General features: G+C 44.8%; 1 long non-coding RNA gene, 3 other non-coding genes and 1 pseudogene across 4 annotated transcripts; all 5 read left to right on the top strand.

The window, feature by feature from the left end:
- Window positions 1–1,019: 1,019 nt before the first annotated feature.
- LOC146422801 (uncharacterized) lies at window positions 1,020–11,584 on the top strand. Its single transcript, XR_014847905.1, has 3 exons — window positions 1,020–1,083; window positions 7,752–7,863; window positions 10,755–11,584. It is a non-coding gene; the product is annotated as an uncharacterized LOC146422801 (long non-coding RNA).
- Window positions 11,585–16,499: 4,915 nt separating this feature from the next.
- Window positions 16,500–16,689, top strand: LOC146422800 (U2 spliceosomal RNA). Its single transcript, XR_014848075.1, has one exon. It is a non-coding gene; the product is annotated as a U2 spliceosomal RNA (small nuclear RNA).
- Window positions 16,690–18,220: 1,531 nt separating this feature from the next.
- LOC146422799 (U2 spliceosomal RNA) lies at window positions 18,221–18,411 on the top strand. Its single transcript, XR_014848076.1, has one exon. It is a non-coding gene; the product is annotated as a U2 spliceosomal RNA (small nuclear RNA).
- A 1,970-nt stretch (window positions 18,412–20,381) lies between these two features.
- On the top strand, window positions 20,382–20,574 carry LOC146422798 (U2 spliceosomal RNA). Its single transcript, XR_014848077.1, has one exon. It is a non-coding gene; the product is annotated as a U2 spliceosomal RNA (small nuclear RNA).
- Window positions 20,575–21,965: 1,391 nt separating this feature from the next.
- LOC146422797 (U2 spliceosomal RNA) lies at window positions 21,966–22,082 on the top strand (annotated as a pseudogene).
- The last annotated feature ends 457 nt before the right edge of the window (window positions 22,083–22,539 follow it).

The following is a 22,539-nucleotide window of genomic DNA, read 5'->3' as shown; positions in this document are numbered from 1 at the left end:
GCGCTGCGGTTCGGCGGGGCCGCCATTTTGTCCCGAAAGCGATCGGCAAATTCCGGTTTTTTCCCACCGCTCGCGCGGTTGCCGCCGCCCGTGGGCGACGCGGACAGTATAGAGGACGCCCCTGCAGCTGTTTGCTGAGTGCATAAATGTCCCAAAAGCGTGAAATACGAGTTTTTAATTTCGATCAGGCGCTTAAGGCAGTCACCTATAGCGCGGGGTCCTGATTTGTTCCGTACCGGCGGCCGGAAAAGCATAGGCGCGTCCATTAATATGGCGGCGCCCCTATTTCGCACATGCGCGTCGGCATCATTCGCACATGCGCAGTGCAGTGAACTACCAAAATGGCGTCGGCATCATTCGCACATGCGCAGTGCAGTGAACTACCAAAATGGCGTCGGCATCATTCGCACATGCGCAGTGCAGTGAACTACCAAAATGGCGTCGGCATCATTCGCACATGCGCAGTGCAGTAAACTACCAAAATGGCGTCGGCATCATTCGCACATGCGCAGTGCAGTGAACTACCAAAATGGCGTCGGCATCATTCGCACATGCGCAGTGCAGTAAACTACCAAAATGGCGTCGGCATCGTTCGCACATGCGCAGTGCAGTGAACTATCAAAATGGCGTCGGCATCGTTCGCGCATGCGCAGTGTAGTGAACTACCAAAATGGCGTCGGCATCATTTGCACATGCGTAGTGCAGTAGAATGCCAAAATGGCGTCGGCATCGTTCGCACATGCGCGGTGCATTGGACTACCAAAATGGCGTCGGCATCGTTCGCACATGCGCAGTGTTGCCGAGTTCAAAAAGGGCGGCCGCGGGGTCTTCTCTGAGGCAATATGCGTCCACTGTGCCGCCTGAACAAAATGCGGAGTCCGAGGGTGCCACCGCAGCATTTTCCGGGCTTTGCGGGCTTCTGCTGAAGCGTGCGGTGCTGTGGACGGCGCGGGGGGCTGGCGGGATCCGCGTGTGCCGGGGCGGGCACCGCCGCGGTCGACTATATGGCCCCCCCCCGCCTCTCCCGGTTCCTTAAAAGGGGCCCTCGGCACGCAGCGTATGGCGGCGGCGGCGGCGACACAGGTCGGGGCGGGGGCGGGGGCGGGGGGGGGCTGACCCGGCGGCCCCCAGCCCGGGGAGGGAGAGCGGCGCCGCCGGCTCGGGGCCCCGCGGGACACCACTCCCCACGGACCGCTCCGAAAATGGGGTGCCGTCCAGCATGATAATCCTTTATCCCCTATCGTTGGCTTATATGCCAAAAAAAAAAAAAAAAAGTGTAAAAATGTGTAGTCCTATCTCTTTAACTGCACCCAGCCGCAGAAAAAAACGCGAGTTGTTTTGAAAACATTTTCTCCAAGCCTTGCTCCGGGGGAGGATTCGTCGCCCGGCAGAAACTGCGTGCTGGACAAAGGTCAGGGTGAGCTCTATTCCCGTTTTTTCCATTCTTCTTCTTTTTCCTCGTTTGGACCCCTTCTCTTCGATCTGCTTTACCACCCGGAGACCCAAAAAAGCCAAAAAACAGCAGAGCTCTCCAGAAAGCTCCACCCGGCCCCGGGTGGAGGGCGAAAAAGAGAAAAACTGCGTCTGAAAAAAGACTTTTTAATCAAGTTAAATAACTGCCTTTCACCTTGTTTTTTCCCCTTCCCCTGTGCCTTATAAGGCACTCTGCGTAATTTTATTAAATAAATAATTTTTTCTTCACTTCCATCTAAAAAATTCTGTTAAAAGTAAAAAAAAAAGTGTCAAAACCCTTCACTCTCAAAAAAAGGAAAATCTTATCATTAACCCGGGACATATTTGGCGCCCAACTTACGGGGCCTTAATTACTTGTTCTACACCTTTTATAAAATTAAAAAATGTAAAAAAAACCCCGAATAATTACATTCTAGTTTTAAACGCTTGATATTAAATTACAACCATCAATAATCACTATGCTGTTTGATAAAAAATTATTTAATATAATACTGTCTGTTTAGCACATAAATTTATTTCCCTACCAACAAGTAAAAACAATCCTGTCCCTAATGTATAATTTCCACCAATCAGAGACACAACTCCAACTTGTTATAGTAATGTGTGTAATACTAACAATCTGTAAAAAAATATGAAAAACAGTTAAAGATGTACATGCTCTGTTAATTTCCTCCTCTAGTTTTAGTAACCTGTTTTAGAGTTTTATTAATAATATTACCCAACCTGTTAAAAAAGTAGAGAGTGAAACTTCCTAACTCCTCACCCATCTCTTTCCCTTTAAATCTAGTATATCAACTTTTAAAAATATTCAATTTTTCCTAAATGTTAAAAAAACCATTAACTTAATTATACAAATACTTTACCTAAAAATTTCCATGTATATAATATTCAATTTTACCAAAATAAAAACTAAAAAAAAAAAAACTAAACAAAAACAAACACCTAATCCAAATATAAAAAAAATTAAATAATATAAAATATAAAAAAACATAAATAAAACTTTAAAAAAATTCTCTAATCCAATAAACTAAAAATTTCCCCCTAAACAAATCCCAAAACCAACTAAAGTAAAAAAAATCTAAAAAAAAATACAAAAACAACTACAATACAATATATTAAACCCTAACATATACTTATCATACACTATCAAATATTATAAAACAAAAAATAAAAAAACCTAAACCAATAACAATTACTCCTATTACAAAAAACAAAAAAACCCAATTTAAAACTAATCACCCAAATAACAATAGGGAGGGACCCTCAAAACCAACAACTAAATCAAAAATCATTATTAAATCCATAAATATAAAAAACCTTCACAACCTAAAAAAAAATTATATCCAACAAAATAATAAATCTATAATTAATTAATTAATCCATCTTTAAAATACTACAAACAATATTACACTTCTAAATCCTACTAAAACAAAACATTTAAAAACTATATCACGTAACCCAAATATCAACCAAACTATACAAAATAAACCTAACTACAACAACCTCTAAAAACGAACTATCAAAACTACAAAAAAAAATACCTACATCCCAACAATCTCTATTCACAACAAACTCAATAAAAAACTATAAAACAAAAAATTCAACGCTTAAAAAAAATAACAGTAATAAAAATTATCTTCTCAAAAAACATAACAAACCCAAATCCAATTATAAACCCAAATAAAATAAAATATACACCTATAATATAACAAAAACTCCTAAAACTTAAACCATCAAAATATACTTCTACTTTAACCATTATAAAACAAAATAACAAACATAAAACTATACATAATATAACAAAAAAACTCCAAACATATACAAATATCATACATAACCCAATAAATACAAAAATCTCAACTATAAAAACAAATCTACAAAAACTAAAAAATAAAATAAAAAAAATCATAAAAAACTCAATAAAAAAATTAAAAACAACCTTCTCCAAATCTCAAAAATACAAACCAAAAATTCTACTACCCCACGCAAACACTCCTCAGCTATAAAAACTAAATATATCCCTCAACATAAATTATAATATTTCCTATATAACAATAAAAAAAACATAAACAAATAAAATAAACAACCCACTGCTATCCTAACACAACAAATACGTAAATTAAAAAAAAACAAAACTAAAAAAAAAACTCCACCAAAAAAAAATAACTCTACTCAATATATCTAATTCCCTTAAAAAAACCTCTAACACAAATACCCACCATAATTAAAAAAACCCTACCTCTAACCAAATAAAAACCAAAAAAAACCAAATTTTTTAAACAGTATAAATTCAATAACCTAACACATCAAAACCACAAAAATACAAAACTTTAATTAACACTAATACACAATACACAATAATACCATCACAACATATAAAAACAAAACCTATTTCTATTTCCAACATTACAAAAAAATCACAAAACTTAACCCTCGTAAAAACTAAAATAAACCTAACTAAAAAAAAAAAATAAAAAAAACCATTCCATTATAACTAACCCAAAAACTCCATATATTTTAAATATAAACTTCCTCCAAAATAAATATTTCAAAAACCAAAAAAAACTCCAATAAACATTTAAAATAACTACTGTAAAAACAAAAAACATAAAACAATTAAACACCTTACCTAAACTATCAAAAAACCCATCTACAATAAAACTCCTAAAAAAAAAAACCAACAAATACCAATTACAACCTCAATTATACACCGCCAACAATACCAAACAACTCGTAATACCGTAATTCCCATTCACAAACTAATCCATAAACTAAAAAACCAAAAAATAATCAACAAAACCCATTCATTCTTTAACAACCCCATCTAACCTATACAAAAATCTAAAAAAAAATTAAAATTAACTGTAAACTATCATACCTTAAATAAAATAACTCCACCTCTAAATACTACTATACCAAACATACTAAAACTCCAATATAAACTAAAATCCAAAGCAACAAAATAATATACTACTATTAACATTACAAATACATTTTTCTCCATTCCTCTAACAACAAAATACAAACCTCAATTTACTTTCACCTAAAAAAACATACAATACACCTAAAACAAATTACCCCAAAAATAAAAACACAATCCCACCATTTATCATAAACTAATCCAAACTACATTAAAAAAAAAATAAAACTCCAAAACATTTACAATACATTAATAACATCATTATATAAAAAAACACAACAAAAAAAATTAAAAAAAAAAATCCAAATTCTCCTAAAAACCAATTTCACTGTAAAAAAAACAAAATCAAAAAACCTACCAAAAAAATCCAATTCCTAAAAATAAAATAACAAAATAAACAACATCAAATTCCTACTAAAATTATCAATAAAATCATCACAATATCCCCCCAACCAACAAAAAAAACCCCACAAACTTTCCTAAAAACTATAAACTTTTAAAAAATACACATCCCTGAGTACAGCCAAATCATAAATCCTCTCTACCTAATTACCCATAAAAAAATAATTTCCACTAAAACCCTAAACAACAACAAACCTTCACCCAAATCAAACAAAAAATTACTCATACAATAACCCTTAACCCAATCAAAACAAAACCAAAAGTAAAAAATGTACTTTACTCTACAACTAAAAACCATAACCTATCCTAAAACCTTTAACAAAAAATACCTAATAAAACCCAAAACCAACCACTAAAATTTTAAAACCAAAATTACAAAAAATCTAAAACCAACTACACCCCAACAAAAAAAAAAATCCTAACAACATATAAAAAAATCCAAACTACCTCAAAAATAATTAACACAAAAACACAACTCCTCCTAACACCTCAACTACCAATACTAAAATAAATATTTAGAACAAAAATTCCCTCTACTCATCATACCACCAATAGCACATAAAGCAAATAAATTACCCTTATCACACAGCGCACCCGTATAAAAAAATCTAAATCACCCTAAAATTTTAAAAATAATTACAAATTAACCTAAAAATAAAAATTTTAATCTAACTAAAAAAAAAAAACTAAAACAAATAACCCATGCAAAAAAAAAACCCCACCATACAACCAACTACCAACAAATAAAACACACTACACTCTTTTCACTAATAATTCCTATCATCTTATAAAAACAAAACAAAAATAAAAAACAACTGTATAAAACCCCACACAACAAATTACAAAAACTAAAAAAAAAAAGTAAATCAAGCCAATTCACTAAACTCAAAACCATTCAATTAACCCTAAACATTACTAAAAAAAAATAACCAAAACTCTACCTTTATACTAATTCATAAATAATAACCAATACTCTATAAAATTAACTAAAAAAATAAAAAAAACCTAATTAACAACATAAAAAAACCAATTTAAACAACTAAAAAATAAAAAAACATCGCTAACCAAACAAAAAAACTACCTATAAAAATCCACCATATAAACACCCATATCCCCAAAAATCAAACTAATAAAAAACACCAAAACAATAAACAAATAAATCAAACTACAAAAATAAAAATATCCCAAATAAACTTAAATTAACAACATAAAAAAAATTTATTCCTAACTCAATAAACCCATAATACCTCAAACCATCAAAACAAAAATACCATCTATAAATAAACACAAAACCAAAATATAAATCTAACCATAAACTACATCTCTCAAATTATCCATAACTATAAAACATATACTACCATCAAACAAACCAAACAAATAAAACCCCTATAATATAATGAAAAATAATCAAAATATAAATATAAAAAAACCTAACTAATTAATTACATCACACTACCTCAAACCCACCATAACAAACACTATATACTCACAATAATAAAAACCACCACTAAATAACTAAAAACCTACCCTATACCTCATACCACTACTCATAACACCATCCTAGGCCTTAAAAACCAAATCCTATAAAAACATAATACCCCTAAAAAAATTAAATCAAATAACAAAACTCATTTTAAAAATAACCTCATAAACAACTAAACTAAAAACCATAACATTAAATAAATATACCACATTCCCTATCATACACCAACCAGTAACAAAATAAAACAATATAATAAACTATTAAAAACCACCCTAAAAACATTAAATAAAAAAACTTATAAAAATTAAAAACAACATTTAACAAAAACCACCTAATTAATCAATACCCGAGGCTCCATCAACCAAACAAATCCTACCCAATCTAAACTTCTACATACAATAAATAAAAATAAAATCCCAACAATACATACCAAAAACTTGTTAAAAAAACTATCTAAATTAATTCTACCTCACATAAAAACAAACCCATCCATAAAATTATCTTTACCCAAAAACCAAAATATACTTAATAAATAATACAAAAAAATAAAAAACACAATATATCCCTCAAAAAAATTTAATTTTAAATAAAAACCACATATAAAATTAAAATAACAACATACCACCATTCACCATTCATAACATTATTTATACATAATTTTATATATATATGTGTGTATATATATATATTTAAAATTAAAAAATATTAAAATAAACCTTAAACCAACACTATAAAATAAAAAAATAAAATATCTTAAATTAATAATATAATAATCCTTTATCCCCTATCATTGACTTATATACCCCAAAAAAAAGATATAAAAATATATAATCCTATCTCTTTAACTACACCCAGCCACAAAAAAACCACAAGTTATTTTAAAAACATTTTCTCCAAACCTTACTCCAAAAAAAAATTCATCACCCAGCAAAAACTACATACTAAACAAAAATCAAAATAAACTCTATTCCCATTTTTTTCCATTCTTCTTCTTTTTCCTCATTTAAACCCCTTCTCTTCAATCTACTTTACCACCCAAAAACCCAAAAAACCCAAAAAACAACAAAACTCTCCAAAAAAACTCCACCCGGCCCCGGGTGGGGAACAAAAAAAAAAAACAAACGTTTTTTTACGTCTAAAAAAACCACTTTTTAATCAAATTAAATAACTACCTTTCACCTTATTTTTTTCCCTTCCCCTGTGCCTTATAAAACACTCTGCGTAATTTTATTAAATAAATAATTTTTTCTTCACTTCCATCTAAAAAATTCTATTAAAAAAAAAAAAATCAAAACCCTTCACTCTCAAAAAAAAAAAAAGTCGTATCATTAACCCAAAACACATTTATTGCCTGACCCCTCCCTACCCTTTTTTTCTTGTTGCAGGACACTACATTAATACCTGCAAAAAGAAAAAAAATGTACAAAGCCTTCCACATTGGGTAAATTCATATCATTTCTTTCTCTTCTTTAGCAAGTCAAACCACCTGCTTCTACAGCACTTCTGAACTCCATTCTGACTCTTGGCAAGAAATTCTTACAGGCCTGACATTGTGGCTACAGCTCTGTGATGATCCACATGAAAGGTGGGTGCTTTCTTCAATTATCCTTTCTTCAATGCAACACTTCCTTTTTACTATCTATCTAGGTCATCTCCTTCATTTTCATAACTATATTTGGAAGGCACTGTGTACTGGGCATTGGCTATAAATGTCCACCCAGAAAGGTAGACAACAGCTTTGCTGCAAGGCAGATAATCTTTTCAATATTCCTGCAAGAGCTGGCTTGCCTGCATTTGGTAATTATGGAACATGCTTCAGCTACTCCAGCAACAACACGTGAACAATTACTTCTTACTGATAGTGAGGCTCAAAAACGACACTTCTGAAGCAACAATGCACTGCAGGCACCTGGACACATGTCCTTCCCTAAGGAAAAAAAACTCAAAGTTCTTTCCCTCTTCCCTGGCTTGCTGGTACCAAGCACAGAAAACTGCACCTGAGGGAAGCTTGGAAGCCTGTATCCTCTGACATTTTGCACTTGGTTAGAGCTTTTTATTCATACCTCTGCATACTTCTGAAAATTACAGTTCCTCTTTTACAACATAGCCAATGTCCACACTTACCTAGAAAGAGGCACTGGGATTTGTTTTCTGTAAATTCATTCAGGAAACTCCTTGTTCTTTCTCTCTCTCATTCATGGCCATAGTTTCCCAAAGAATATTTAGCAGGGCCTTTTTGCTTTGATACCCTCTATTTCATTTCCATTTCATTCTCTAAATTCTTTACATCCTGAAACTTTTTCTAGTACGTGGAAGAGCACAATCATAAATGGACAACAGAAAAATTGTAGAACTTCCCTAGCTCAAGATGTTGTTTTTCACTCTTTATCTATTTGCTCTTCCCATCTCATAGCTGCTCTTTTCCATGCACCTTTAAGGGCCTGCAATTCTCACTGCTGCAGAAGGACTTGTGAACTGCTGCTTCCCTACCTTGCTCATCAGAGCACGGAATCCAGTCGGAAGGTGCCGGTCCATTGGTGCACAAACCACCAGGTATGGCTAGAAAGAGTAGAAAAAATTCATGAAATACTTTCCCTTGGAGAACAGTTCCCATGCTTTGCAAATCTAGGTTCATACATAGAAATATTGGCACATCAAGTCTGTATCAATTTCAATACAGAACAGCATCGCTTTAAACTCTTGAAAACTTCAGGGTTTGGATGATGTTGCTACCACTTCCTACATTACAAATGTGGCTATGCTGACCTCAAAACTGGTACACATGTCTCCAAATATTTTATCTAATACTGGACAGTACATAAGGTGCTTAGCCTTATACCTGCACATGCTTATTACCTGTGTGTGAACTGCATACCACGTGCATAGCCTGCAGAAATACACTTCAGGATTAATTCTGATTCGTAAGGCTCCGTTACATGAGCCTTACAGAACTGCACCTCATCCATTATCCATGTACAGAAATTTGGCTTTCAAATGGCCTAAGAGAAAAAAAAATAGTTTTGCTAACTCTTTCAATGCCATGTTAAAGGAATAACATATCTCATGTTGCTGAGGAAACAATAACTGCAATAACCATCCTCCCCTGTTCCCTGTATGACACACTGAAATATGGTTCAGAAGGTTTACTTCAACCACTGTAGGAAATGCCACACAGCTCACATGGTGGCCGATTCTCAGCCTCTGTTCCACTCACTGTACCATTCGGCCAGATCAGAGAGAAGCAAGTAAAAAAAAAAGTAAAAAAAGTTTAAAAAATATTATCCCAAAGGGAACATTTGCAGGTGGTGGTTGTACAATTGTTCCATCTGAACATGTGGGCAGCCCAGGCCACGCTTCTGATAGAACTGTTTGGTGTAGATGAACTCATGTCACTGTGACCAAAACATATGAGCAATACTTTGCTTCCCTTTATGCAATTAACACCTCTCTGGTCACCACAGTTCTGGTATTAGGTTAGCCTGAGATGCTGCAGTCTGACAGGGATCCTTCTCAAAACCTAGGGAGAAAACTCAGGTTTATATGTCAGCACCTTCACTGTTGACTTCTTTAGAATTCAGTGGCAAGACGTCATTCATCTATTTTTCTTATTTGCCACGTAAGCCACACAAGATATTTATTCTTTGAAATAGGACTCTGACATCTCTTCCCTGAAAAGGTTTTCATCATTGCTCATAAGTGTGATCTCCCTCCCTCTTCCTGCTGATCGAACCTGCCTCAAACCACTGCCTCTTTTCAACAGCTAGCACACACTGGGCACAACACACCCAGGAGTCCAAGGCCAGCCTCAGGCCTACCTCTTAGCAGCTTCTGTCTGGCACAAATCCTGACATTTGCACAACTTTACAATACAAAATCCCACATTTCCCCATGGGAACCTGGGGGCAACAATGGCTCTTTTCCATGGGAATGGCACATCACCACTCTCGTGTAAGATAGGCAGTTTGGAGGAATCCAAGTGCACACAGACCTCTGCTTCTTTACACCTTTCATCTGACAGGATTCCTGCAGCATGCACACTTTTCACAGACAATACCACATTTGGAACCTGGCTGCAAACGGTGCCTCTTTTACACACGTAACAAACTTTTCCACCCTTCTGACCTGCACACCGTGGCAAATGCCTCCTCACATCGTAAAAACCATCTGACAACACTTCATAACGAGCCTCAAGATACACTAGATCGCCTCTGTGTTACCTCACTCCACTCAGTCAGGTTTTCTGGGAAAAAAAAAGGACTGTTTGAACCTTTTACAAACCTGCTGTGGGACTAAGAACACCAAGCTATACTGATAGCAATCATAACAATCCATTCTTTACATTCATTTCAATTATTCACTACCCACAACAACACCTGTAACTCCTGCTTCAGGACACCACATCTATAGAAATACTGCACCACTGATATTAAAGGAAGCGAGGACAATAACCACATCAAATCTCTTCTTCCCCCACAGCAATGACCGTGGCCACATCTCCTTTGCTCTACCTCGAGGACACGCTCTGGGGAGTACCTGACAGCATAAGAGCTCTCAAGAATCTTCACCACTGTCAAGACAGCCACTTGACCCCAATGAATGCAGGATCTCCTGCAAGGACTGATGCTGCCACCACTGCAGCTTCTCTGCTTCCACACGGGGAACCCGGCAGAGCACGGCCACAACACCCTCTGCACGCTGCAGCTGGCCACAGCAGGGCAGGGTGGAGAGGGAGGCAGCAGCACTTTGGGGAGGCAGCAAAGAAAAGCCAGGAAGAATGACCTCTGAGCCAGGACGAGGCCAAGGCCCGTGGTGGCAATGACAGCAGCAGTGGAACTCCCCAGCAGCAGTGGAACTCCCCAGGTAACCGGTGGCAGCAGATGCACCCACGATAATCAAAGCGCTCCGGCTAACTGACCTGGCGCCGGGTCACCCACGACCGTACCTCCAAACTGACCCACTGTCACCACACCCTGCTGTCTAACTGCCCCAGCACCAGATCACCCACGGCCATACCTCCAAACTGACCGACTGTCACCACACCCTGCTGTGTTTGGCAGCCTGGTGCTTTTTTCCGTATCTAGAATGTGAAATTTCCAGACAAGGAGGTTGCTTTTTCAAAATTCTACATGTGAGGACGCTCCAGTGCTTTTCCTCAACATGAAAATTATGGCTTTTGGATTTTCTTTATGCCCCTGACAATCTGCACACTTTTGGATTCTGGCTGCATCGGTCTGTGCGCTCTATGAAAAACATTCTACTGTTTGGACCTTCCGAGAAACGGAAATCTTCCACTATTTATGAAGCGATACAATGAAACCTTTTCTCAAAACTGTTTTCTTATTCCCACCCCCTAAACTTTTATATACTTACACTCATCTATTTACATTATATCTATTTGCACTTATTATAGAGAAAATACTTACAAATCCATTGACACTTACGGAACCTCTCCTAAGACACAAGCCACATATTTACAATGTTCAACTTGTATATTTTGACAATTCAATATCACGTCAGACTTCTACACTCTAACCTTACACATCTACTCATATCAAACCTCTCTTTACATTAATATCTAATATCTGATTAGACTTTGTACAGAACAGCTAATAGATCTATTTATTCTTTTTTTACATTTTGTCCTATATATCATCCTGCCTTATAAGTTAAGCTCTTTAATTGGTTCATTTATATACACAACACTTGTGTTTGCACTTTAAAATCTTCTATCTGCTTTGGCCTTGCATGGACAAGCTTATGCAGGACACACATTACTCTTTCTCTCTCTGCCTCATCTGCATGCTGCCCCAAGGAAGATTTTACAATAGCATTTTCCTTTCCTTACCTACACTTTAGCTCCATTTCATACCCTCCGTTATTCAAATCCTAATACTTTTCTTACTGCCTACAAGATCACTGTCATAAAGGAACAGCAGAAAAATGACAACACCTCCCTAGCTCAACATTTCTTTTTCCTCTTTTCCTAATTGCTCTTCCCATTTCACATGTTGCCTTTTTAATGCATGTTTAAAGGACTGCAATTACCACTGCTCCAGAAGAATTTGGGAAGTGCTGCTTCTCCCTCTGGCTCACCGTGGAACAAAATCCAGACGCGAGATGCCGCTCTGTAGCTGTAGAAAACCTCCGGGTATTCATACAAACAATACACTAAATAAATGAAATTCTATGCCTTCAAAGAAATTCCCCATGTCTGTAAAATCTAACAAAATACATTAAAAAACTCTCCTGATCAAGTATGTATCCATTTCAATGCTGAACAGACACACTTTGAACTTTTAAAAACTTCTGGCTTTGGTGCTACCCCTTCTTACATTACAAAAATTGCAAATTCTGACCTCAAATCTGGGTTCTGGGGGATCACAGGCAACTATACCACGGCTGTCACCAGCCCAGATCCTACCTAGGCCCGTATGGGATATAGGTTCACCTTGGGGTTAGACACAGCTGCCCTGGCAAAAATTCCTCCTGCAGGCACAAGATTACATGGCAGATGTTCTTAGGCACACTCTGAGAGGGGTGGGTTTGGATGGGACTCTGGGATGCAGACGGCTGCATCACCAACTGCCCTCAATACCTCTCACTCATCCTTCCTTTCAGCTAACGGGCCACGGCCCCCCACCCGCTCCACAGCCCCCTACAGCCCTGTGGTGCCAAGTGCTGCCCTGGACAACACGACACCTGTCAGCTCTGGAGCCCAAATCCTGGTTTTGTAAGCCTGTGGTGGGACTCGGCAATAGGGACTGGGGGCTGCACCTCTCCTGGGGTGACCTTCGGCTCCACTAACCTTGTGTGCTAACAATTCACATGGTAGCCAGGACTCTGCCCGTGGCCCACGGGTTCACCCCCCATCCCGGTTAGGGCTCACTGCTCCATACCCCACCTATCCTGGACATGCTCTCACTCCCCCAGCAGAGGCACTACCCTGGGGCTCTGCACCCTGTACACATTTACCTGTATCTCTCTGACATCCCCTCCTATGCCACCGCCAGCAACCCGCCTTGGGACGGGGCTCTGTCTCCCACACCCTTCTCCCTTCTGCTGCTCCCCATGCCTCTCCCACAAATGTTTACTAATGCATTCTATTGCTGATCAAACAGAGAAATAATTAACACATTCACACTTTTCATTGGGAGTTTATTTATTAAAGGAATCATGGGGAGTAATAAGCTAAAATAAATTGCATCAGCCTGCGCTTACCACGCAGCTTTTCCTTGCTTCATAAGGTGACGCTGAACTCTCTCAGCAGGACTAAAAAATCCAGCTCTCCAGTTTAATAAAAGCCACCTTAGACCCACTGGGCCCAAAACCGTAACAAATGGCACACTTCTTTTAGAGAGCTCTGCAACTACTCACGTTGGATACTGCTTTGGGGACTGCAACAATGACAGTCTTGCCATCCTGGCAAGCTCTGGCTCTGAACAGCCTGCTGCTGGCAGCTCCTGCAGCCAAAATTTATCCAGGCCGGTGATGATTGGCATCTTCAGCACCACCTTCGTGCCACCCTAGGCAGCTGAACCGGGACACCCAGGACATTCCAGGCAGAGGTCCCTGCAGAACCATAAAAATCATTCAGTGCTTTGCAAAGCAAAGCTCAGAGGGATACAAGGCATTTTTCAGGAAAACCAACCAAAAACCCAGAAATTTTAGTGACCGAAGAACACACTTTTTGGAATGCAACTGCAGCCCGGCTCGTACCGAACGCTACACCTATCCACACTTTTAAGGGTGTGGAAAATGCCTTCAAAAACAGCTTATCCCATGACCACCTCCCACTGACAGGATCCTTGGGGCAACTCTTATATTTTTGCATGTTCAACTGACAATAGGAAAACAGGACAGGTGTTTGGGATTTCTCTGAGCACAGTCTAGCAGCTCACAATACCCTTTGGGCTTTTACTTTGGTATTTTTATAACCTGGGGTTTTAATTATTTTCTGACCTGTGCTTGTCATGGGCCTGCAGCATCCTAGTCCAGCCTCTTGGCTTCATTTGTCTTCTTCCACCGCATTTATCCTAGCATGGAAACTGCTAAAAAGCACAAAACAATGACACACGCTTCACACTTCAAACGCAAATAAATTACAATTACGAAAAATCTCGCTGCCACTTTTCTAAACTATTCATCACAGACCTTGGAAAAAGCAAAGGTGATCTGTCCCTGACAGGACCCCGCTGGGACACTGTGGTGGTTTTGATTGGCCCAAAACATCAGCGAAGTGTTTTTAACATCTAAGAGAAATTTGAGCCCCTCAGAAGCTGTTCTAGTAGGCCTAGGGAGGTGTCTGAGGGGTGGGGTGTAGCACAAAAATGGCTCCTGTGTGTCCTGAGTGCAAGTTCTGGAAGTTTTTACATCAAGTCCAGCAGAGCCAATCTCTGATGGCTCTGAAAGTAATAGACATGCTGCCGGCCAAGTTTGGGCCAATTAAAGGTGCTAGTTACGCCTCTGTGAAAACATATTTAAAAAAAAGTCAAAACAAAGCAGGCGCGCACTTCTTTCACTTTGTAGTTGGAGGAGGAGGAGGTGCAGGTGAAAATATGTGAGGGAGAACAGCATAGAAAGTGCCAAAGTCAGTGAAGAAGGGGGGAGAAAGAAGTGCTCCAGTGCTTCCGGCACCAGAGCTGAAACTTTCTGCTAGCCGTAATAGAAACTACGGGGGAGTCAGAAATTCCTCCTGCAACCCATGAAATCTGTAAAGATGCAAAAATACACCCACAGCTCTCTCCAGAGGAGGAGGTAGATGCCTAAAAAAGACTGTAAACCAGTGGGAGTCTCATCTAAGAGTTAAAACTGCAAAAGGCCTTAACTGAGAGAGATAAGCCTTGCTCCTGGCATAGAAGCAGCCTAACCTCAGCTCGGGAGAGTCTGCACAGCACCTTATAGACAAAAAACTCATGTTACAACAAAAATTCGGGCGGGATGTTGCTCATGAGATTGGACGCACACCAAAGAAGTTCCTAGAGGACTGTCTCTCGTGAGAAGGACCCCTGGCTAAGTAGAAAACCTCTTTTCCTGATTAAACTAACCAGAAGACCCCTCAACCTGCCCCCTGTCTGTGTTGCTAGTTTGCAAAGAGAGAAAAAAGGGGGGGGGGTGAGTGCAGAGACTGCTTCTTAAGAGGGTAGGGGTGAGAGCAGAAAACTGTCTGAAGAGAGAGAAAAACAAGCAGAGATAAAGAGTATTTATAGTAGAAAAACTGTAGTAATGAGTAAATTTGAAAATCTGCTCTGTAAACTGAAAAGAGACCCCACACCCTGCCCCCCCCCCACCTGGCTCGGGGATTGTAGAGGAGGAAAGGGGGTGAATACTATAAGTTCGTAAGAGGGAGGGAGGGGTGTGAACAAAATAATGTATAAAAAATATATTTTTACCTTACATCTATCCTCCAATTCTGTTAAGTAATTAAACACTTTTTGCAACTTTAAGCTTAAAGCCTGTTTACCCTTTTTCGTGCGTCCTCCTGGCAAGGGTCCTGTCTCAAACCCACAACAGACACCCGAGCAGGCTCAGCGGGGCGCGGGAAGGCAGGCGGCTTTGGGGACGATTCACAGACACGCTGCCGCTGCCCGCAGGGACACAACCCGCACCGGCAGCTGCGGCTCCGCTCCCGCCCGCCCCCGCGGCCGCAATGCCTCCCCCGGCGCCTCCCCCGGCGCCTCCCCCGGCGCCTCCCCCGGCGCCTCCCCCGGCGCCTCCCCCGGCGCCTCCCCCGGCGCCTCCCCCGGCGCCTCCCCCGGCGCCTCCCCCGGCGCCTCCCCCGGCGCCGCCCCCGGCGCCTCCCCCGGCGCCTCCCCCGGCGCCTCCCCCGGCGCCTCCCCCGGCGCCTCCCCCGGCGCCTCCCCCGGCGCCTCCCCCGGCGCCTCCCCCGGCGCCTCCCCCGGCGCCTCCCCCGGCGCCTCCCCCGGCGCCTCCCCCGGCGCCTCCCCCGGCGCCTCCCCCGGCGCCCCCTCTTTGCCGGGGCGGAACCCGAATGCGGACGGGAGGGAGAGCCACGGGTGGGGCTGTGCGGATTCAACAGTCACAGCACAAAGGGGCTGCTCGGAAGGGTGGCTGTGAGATTTGCGGGGTTCCAGGGCTCTGTGCTTGTGAGGCGCGGGCAGGGGAGCGCGGAATGCAGCGTGGGAGGAGCTCGGGAACAACGCGAGGGCGGTGGGCGAGTCAGGGGCGAGAGCGGGTGGGGACCGCCTTTGGAATTCCCTGTGTATCGTTCCTCGCCTTTTTGGCTAAGATCAAGTGTAGTATCTATTCTTATCAGTTCAATATCTGATACGTCCTCGATGGGAGGACTTTATATTACAGGATTTTTGGGCTCGGGACTTGGATCCGGAGCTTGCTCCCTCCGCTCCGCGCGTGGTTCGGGTATTGCGGTGCCTCCGGGAACGGTGCACCCCGCCGGGGACCTCTGGTCGGTTAAAAACACATTTAAACCCGAGTAAACGTGATTATCCGCAGTTAAGGGTAAACCGCAGCTCTCCGGACCCCTGAGAAGCTGCCAAAGCTCGGGCGGCTGTGATTCTCTCCTCCCTGCCCCTCGCAGGGTGCCGCGAAATGGCGGCGCTTCCCCCGTGCTTTTGCGTGCTATTTGGGTTAAACTCCGGGATCTCGCCGCTTTCTGAGGGGGTTTCCGATTTATATCAGGGTAATAGAGGACATTAATGTCATTTAAATGAATCTGGGAGGGGATTTGGGGCAGTTTTGTCACATAAACACGTGAAGGAGGTGAGCAGCGGGGCGGGGGAGCCGCACGGCTTTCTTTTTGCAGCTCTTTGACCGCGGATGTTGCTACGATGCAAATAAAAATCTCAATTCTTTTTAAAAACACCGATTTTGTTTATTTGTAAAGTAAAAAAGGTGTAGAGCTTCATCACAGCCGCTTCGGCAGCGGCTGGGAGGTCCTGGGGTGACCTAGGAGATCCCGGGAGTCCCCAAAGCCGGAAAATTCCCTAAAGCCCCTCCCGACCTTCCCCGGTTTCCTCAGCAATTTTGGGGGCGATGTGACAATTTTGGGGGATTTTCGGGCATTCCCCGCGTCCTGCCCGGGATTTTCCTCCTCCCCTGCTCTTACCGCAGCCCCGAGGGTCCCTCTGCTGCCCCCGAAAAGCCTCAAAAAGGGGCAAGAAATCCCCGATGCCCGCTGTCCCGAACCCGCCCGGCAGAGCGGCGTTGGCCCGAGCCGCGCCTCATGAGGGAATATGGAAATTAGAAGGGCATGGGCGGGGTTTGGGGGGCAGGAGTGGTTATGCAAATGAGAGAACGCCGGGAGGGAGTGGCTTCATGGGAGAAAGGGGCGGGGTTATGCTAAATAGATGACCGCATGCACGAACGGCATCTTGGGAGAAATGGGCGGGCTTATGCTAATTTAGATTACCTCATGCCCGAAGTGCATCCTGGGAGAAATGGGCGGGGTTATGCAAATCGGCATGACCTCCTGCCCGAAGTGCATCCTGGGAGAAATGGGCGGGGTTATGCAAATCGGCATGACCTCATGCCCGAGGTGCATCCTGGGAGAAATGGGCGGGGCTATGCAAATCAGCATGACCTCATGCCCGAGGTGCATCCTGGGAGAAATGGGCGGGGCTATGCAAATCGGCATGACCTCATGCCCGAGGTGCACCCTGGGAGAAATGGGCGGGGTTATGCAAATCGGCATGACCTCATGCCCGAGGTGCATCCTGGGAGAAATGGGCGGGGCTATGCAAATTGAAGAACTCGTTCAGCAAACGGCACCACGGGAAACTGAGGCGCGGTCACGAATTTTTGGGGATTTGAGGCTCAGCGCCGCAGCAGCGCGGGCGGAAAGGAGGGTAGGCGAGCGGGAAAAGGCGCGGGAAGAGCTGGCAAAGAGCTGGAGGGCGGAGAAATGGTCGCCGTGAGTTTTGCGTGAGGCGATCGGGGTGCGGGCGGGAGCGCGGGAGCAGACTGGCATCGCTTCCCGGCCTTTTGGCTAAGATCGACTGGAGTATGTGTTCTTATCAGTTTAGTATCTGGTATGTTCTCGATGTGAGGACTTTATATTAAACGGAATCCTAGGCTCGGGAGTTAGGTCTAGAGCTTGTGTGGTATTCTCCGCGCATCGTCCCGGTATTGCAGTGCCTTCGGGACCGGTGCACCCCCGGCGGGGACCTTGGCTTGGTTAAAAACAGATTAAAATCAGAAATAGTGAGAATTGCCAAAGCTGTCCCCCACTATCGCCCACCCTTTTCTGCTGAAATAACGCTTCTCCGCCTCCCGAGCGGCTGCCAGGCTCGGGCGGCGCTGATTCTCTCCCCGCTCCCCTCGCAGGTGCCGCGAGACGGCGGCGCCTCCCGCGCGCACTCTTTTGGGTTAAACTCCGTGATTTCGCCGCTTTCCGGGTGAGTTTAAACTTTTTCTGAGGGAAATAAAGGATAATAATGTTGTTTAAATGAATCGGGGAGGGGATTTGGGCAGTTTTACCAAATAAATCCGTGAGGGAGGTGAGGAGCGGGGCGGGGAGCCGCGCGGGTCTCTTTTTTGCAGTTCTTCGATCGCGGATGTTGCTACGATGCAAATAAAGATCTCGACTCTTTTTAAAAACACGGATTTTGTTTATTTGTGAGGTAAAAAAGGTGCATAACCTCATCGGAGCCGCTTCGGCAGCGGCCGGGAGGTCCTGGGGGTGACCTAGGAGATCCCGGAAATCCCCAAAGCCGGAAAATTCCCTGAAGCCCCCCCGGAACCTCCCCGGTTTCCTCAGCAATTTTGGGGGCGATGCGACAATTTTAGGGGATTTTCGGGCGTTCCCCGTGTCCTCCCCGGGATTTCCCATCTCCCCTGCTCTTACCGCAGCCCCGAGGGTCCCTCTGCCGCCCCCGAAGAGCCCCAGAAAGGGGCGAGGGATCCCCCGACCCCCGCTGTCCCGAACCCGCCCGGCAGAGCGGGCCGGGCGCGACCCGCGCCTCGTGAGGGAAATGCAAATGAGGAGGCTATGGGCAGGGTTTGCGGCGGTGGGGGGGAACGGGGGGGTGGGGGGGGTGGTTATGCAAATCGGCATTACCTCATGCCCGAGGTGCCTCTTGGGAGAAATGGGCGGGGTTATGCAAATCGGCATGACCTCATGCCCGAGGTGCCTCCTGGGAGAAATGGGCGGGGTTATGCAAATCGGCATGACCTCATGCCCGAGGTGCATCCTGGGAGAAATGGGCGGGGTTATGCAAATCGGCATGACCTCATGCCCGAAGTGCATCCTGGGAGAAATGGGCGGGGTTATGCAAATCGACATGACCTCATGCCCGAGGTGCATCCTGGGAGAAATGGGCGGGGTTATGCAAATCGGCATGACCTCATGCCCGAGGTGCATCCTGGGAGAAATGGGCGGGGTTATGCAAATCGGCATGACTTCATGCCCGAGGTGCATCATGGGAGAAATGGGCGGGGCCATGCAAATCGGCATGACCTCATGACCGAGGTGCATCCTGGGAGAAATGGGCGGGGCTATGCAAATCGGCATGACCTCATGCCCGAGGTGCACCCTGGGAGAAATGGGCGGGGCTATGCAAATCGGCATGACCTCATGCCCGAGGTGCATCCTGGGAGAAATGGGCGGGGCTATGCAAATCGGCATGACCTCATGCCCGAGGTGCACCCTGGGAGAAATGGGCGGGGCTATGCAAATCGGCATGACCTCATGCCCGAGGTGCACCCTGGGAGAAATGGGCGGGGCTATGCAAATCGGCATGACCTCATGCCCGAGGTGCACCCTGGGAGAAATGGGCGGGGCTATGCAAATCGGCATGACCTCATGCCCGAGGTGCATCCTGGGAGAAATGGGCGGGTTTATGCAAATCGACATGACCTCATGCCCGAGGTGCATCCTGGGAGAAATGGGCGGGGCTATGCAAATCTCAGAACTCGCTCAGCGAACGGCACCACGGGAAATTCAGGCGCGGGTGCGAATTTTGGGGGGATTTAAGGCTCAGCGCCCCAGCAGCGCGGGCGGAAAGGGCGGCAGGCGAGCGGGAAAGGGCGCGGGTAGAGCTGCGAAAGAGCTGGAGGGCGGAGAAATGGTCGCCGTGAGTTTTGCGTGAGGCGTGCGGGGTGCGGGCGGGAGCGCGGGTGGCGGCGGGCACCGCTTTGTCGGCCTTGTGGCTAAGATGAAGTGTAGTGTTTGTTGTTGTCAGTTTAATATCTGATACGTCCTCGATGAGAGAACTCTATATTAGGCGGATTTTAGTGCTTGGGAGTTAGATTCGGGACTTGTATCCCTCCGCTCCGCGCATCGTCCCGGTATTGCGGTGCATCCGGGCACGGTGCACCCCCACAGGGGACCCTGGCTTGGTTAAAAACAGATTAAAATCAGAAATAGTGGGAATTGCCGAAGCTATCCCGCGCTATCGCCCACCCTTTTCTGCTGAAATAACGCTTCTCCGCCTCCCGAGCGGCTGCCAGGCTCGGGCGGCGCTGATTCTCTCCCCGCTCCCCTCGCAGGTGCCGCGAGATGGCGGCGCCTCCCGCGCGCACTTTTTTGGGTTAAACTCCGTGATTTCGCCGCTTTCCGGGTGAGTTTAAACTTTTTCTGAGGGAAATAAAGGATAATAATGTTGTTTAAATGAATCGGGGAGGGGATTTGGGCAGTTTTACCAAATAAATCCGTGAGGGAGGTGAGGAGCGGGGCGGGGAGCCGGGCGGGTCTCTTTTTTGCAGCTCTTCGATCGCGGATGTTGCTACGATGCAAATAAAGATCTCCATTCTTTTTAAAAACACGGTTTTGTTTATTTGTGAGGTAAAATAGGTGCAAACCCTCATCGGAGCCGCTTCGGCAGCGGCCGGGAGGTCCTGGGGGTGACCTAGGAGATCCCCGGAGTCCCCAAAGCCGGAAAATTCCCTGAAGCCCCCCCGGAACCTCCCCGGTTTCCTCAGGAATTTTGGGGGCGATGCGACAATTTTGGGGGATTTTCGGGCGTTCCCCGTGTCCTCCCCGGGATTTCCCCCCTCCCCTGCTCTTACCGCAGCCCCGAGGGTCCCTCTGCCGCCCCCGAAGAGCCCCAGAAAGGGGCGAGGAATCCCCCGACCCCCGCTGTCCCGAACCCGCCCGGCAGAGCGGGCCGGGCCCGAGCCGCGCCTCGTGAGGGAAATGCAAATGAGGAGGCTGTCGGCGGGGTTTGCGGCGGTGGGGGGGAACGGGGGGGGCGGTTATGCAAATCGGCATGACCTCATGCCCGAGGTGCATCCTGGGAGAAATGGGCGGGGTTATGCAAATCGGCATGACCTCATGCCCGAGGTGCATCCTGGGAGAAGTGGGCGGGGTTATGCAAATCGGCATGACCTCTTGCCCGAGGTGCACCCTGGGAGAAATGGGCGGGGCTATGCAAATCGGCATGACCTCATGCCCGAGGTGCATCCTGGGAGAAATGGGCGGGGTTATGCAAATCGGCATGACCTCATGCCCGAGGTGCATCCTGGGAGAAATGGGCGGGGCTATGCAAATCTCAGAACTCGCTCAGCGAACGGCACCACGGGAAATTCAGGCGCGGGTGCGAATTCTGGGGGGATTTAAGGCTCAACGCCCCAGCAGCGCGGGCGGAAAGGGCGGCAGGCGAGCGGGAAAGGGCGCGGGTAGAGCTGCGAAAGAGCTGGAGGGCGGAGAAATGGTCGCCGTGAGTTTTGCGTGAGGCGTGTGGGGTGCGGGCGGGAGCGCGGGTGGCGGCGGGTATCGCTTGTCGGCCTTGAGGCTAAGATGAAGTGTAGTGTTTGTTGTTGTCAGTTTAATATCTGACACGTCCTCGATTAGAGAACTCTATAGCTATCTCGCACTATCGCCCACCCTTTTTTGCTGAAATAACGCTTCTCCGCCTCCCGAGCAGCTGCCAGACTCGGGCGGCGCTGATTCTCTCCCCTCTTCTCTCGCAGGTGCCGCGAGATGGCGGCGCCTCCCGCGCGCACTTTTTTGGGTTAAACTCTGTGATTTCGCCGCTTTCCGTTTGAGTTTAAACTTATTCTGAGGGAAATAAAGGATAATAATGTTGTTTAAATGAATCGGGGAGGGGATTTGGGCGGTTGTACCAAATAAATCCGTGAGGGAGGTGAGGAGCGGGGCGGGGAGCCGCGCGGGTCTCTTTTTTGCAGCTCTTCGATCGCGGATGTTGCTACGATGCAAATAGAGATCTCCATTCTTTTTAAAAACACCGATTTTGTTTATTTGTGAGGTAAAAGAGGTGCAAAACCTCATCGGAGCCGCTTCGGCAGCGGCCGGGAGGTCCTGGGGTGACCTAGGAGATCCCGGGAG

Source organism: Lichenostomus cassidix, unplaced genomic scaffold, assembly GCF_008360975.1.
Source record: "Lichenostomus cassidix isolate B80296 unplaced genomic scaffold, HeHo_3.0 HiC_scaffold_39, whole genome shotgun sequence".
Taxonomy (NCBI): Eukaryota; Metazoa; Chordata; class Aves; order Passeriformes; family Meliphagidae; genus Lichenostomus; species Lichenostomus cassidix.
The sequence above is the reverse complement of the archived record's forward strand: the minus strand, read 5'-3'. Positions and strand labels throughout refer to the sequence as shown.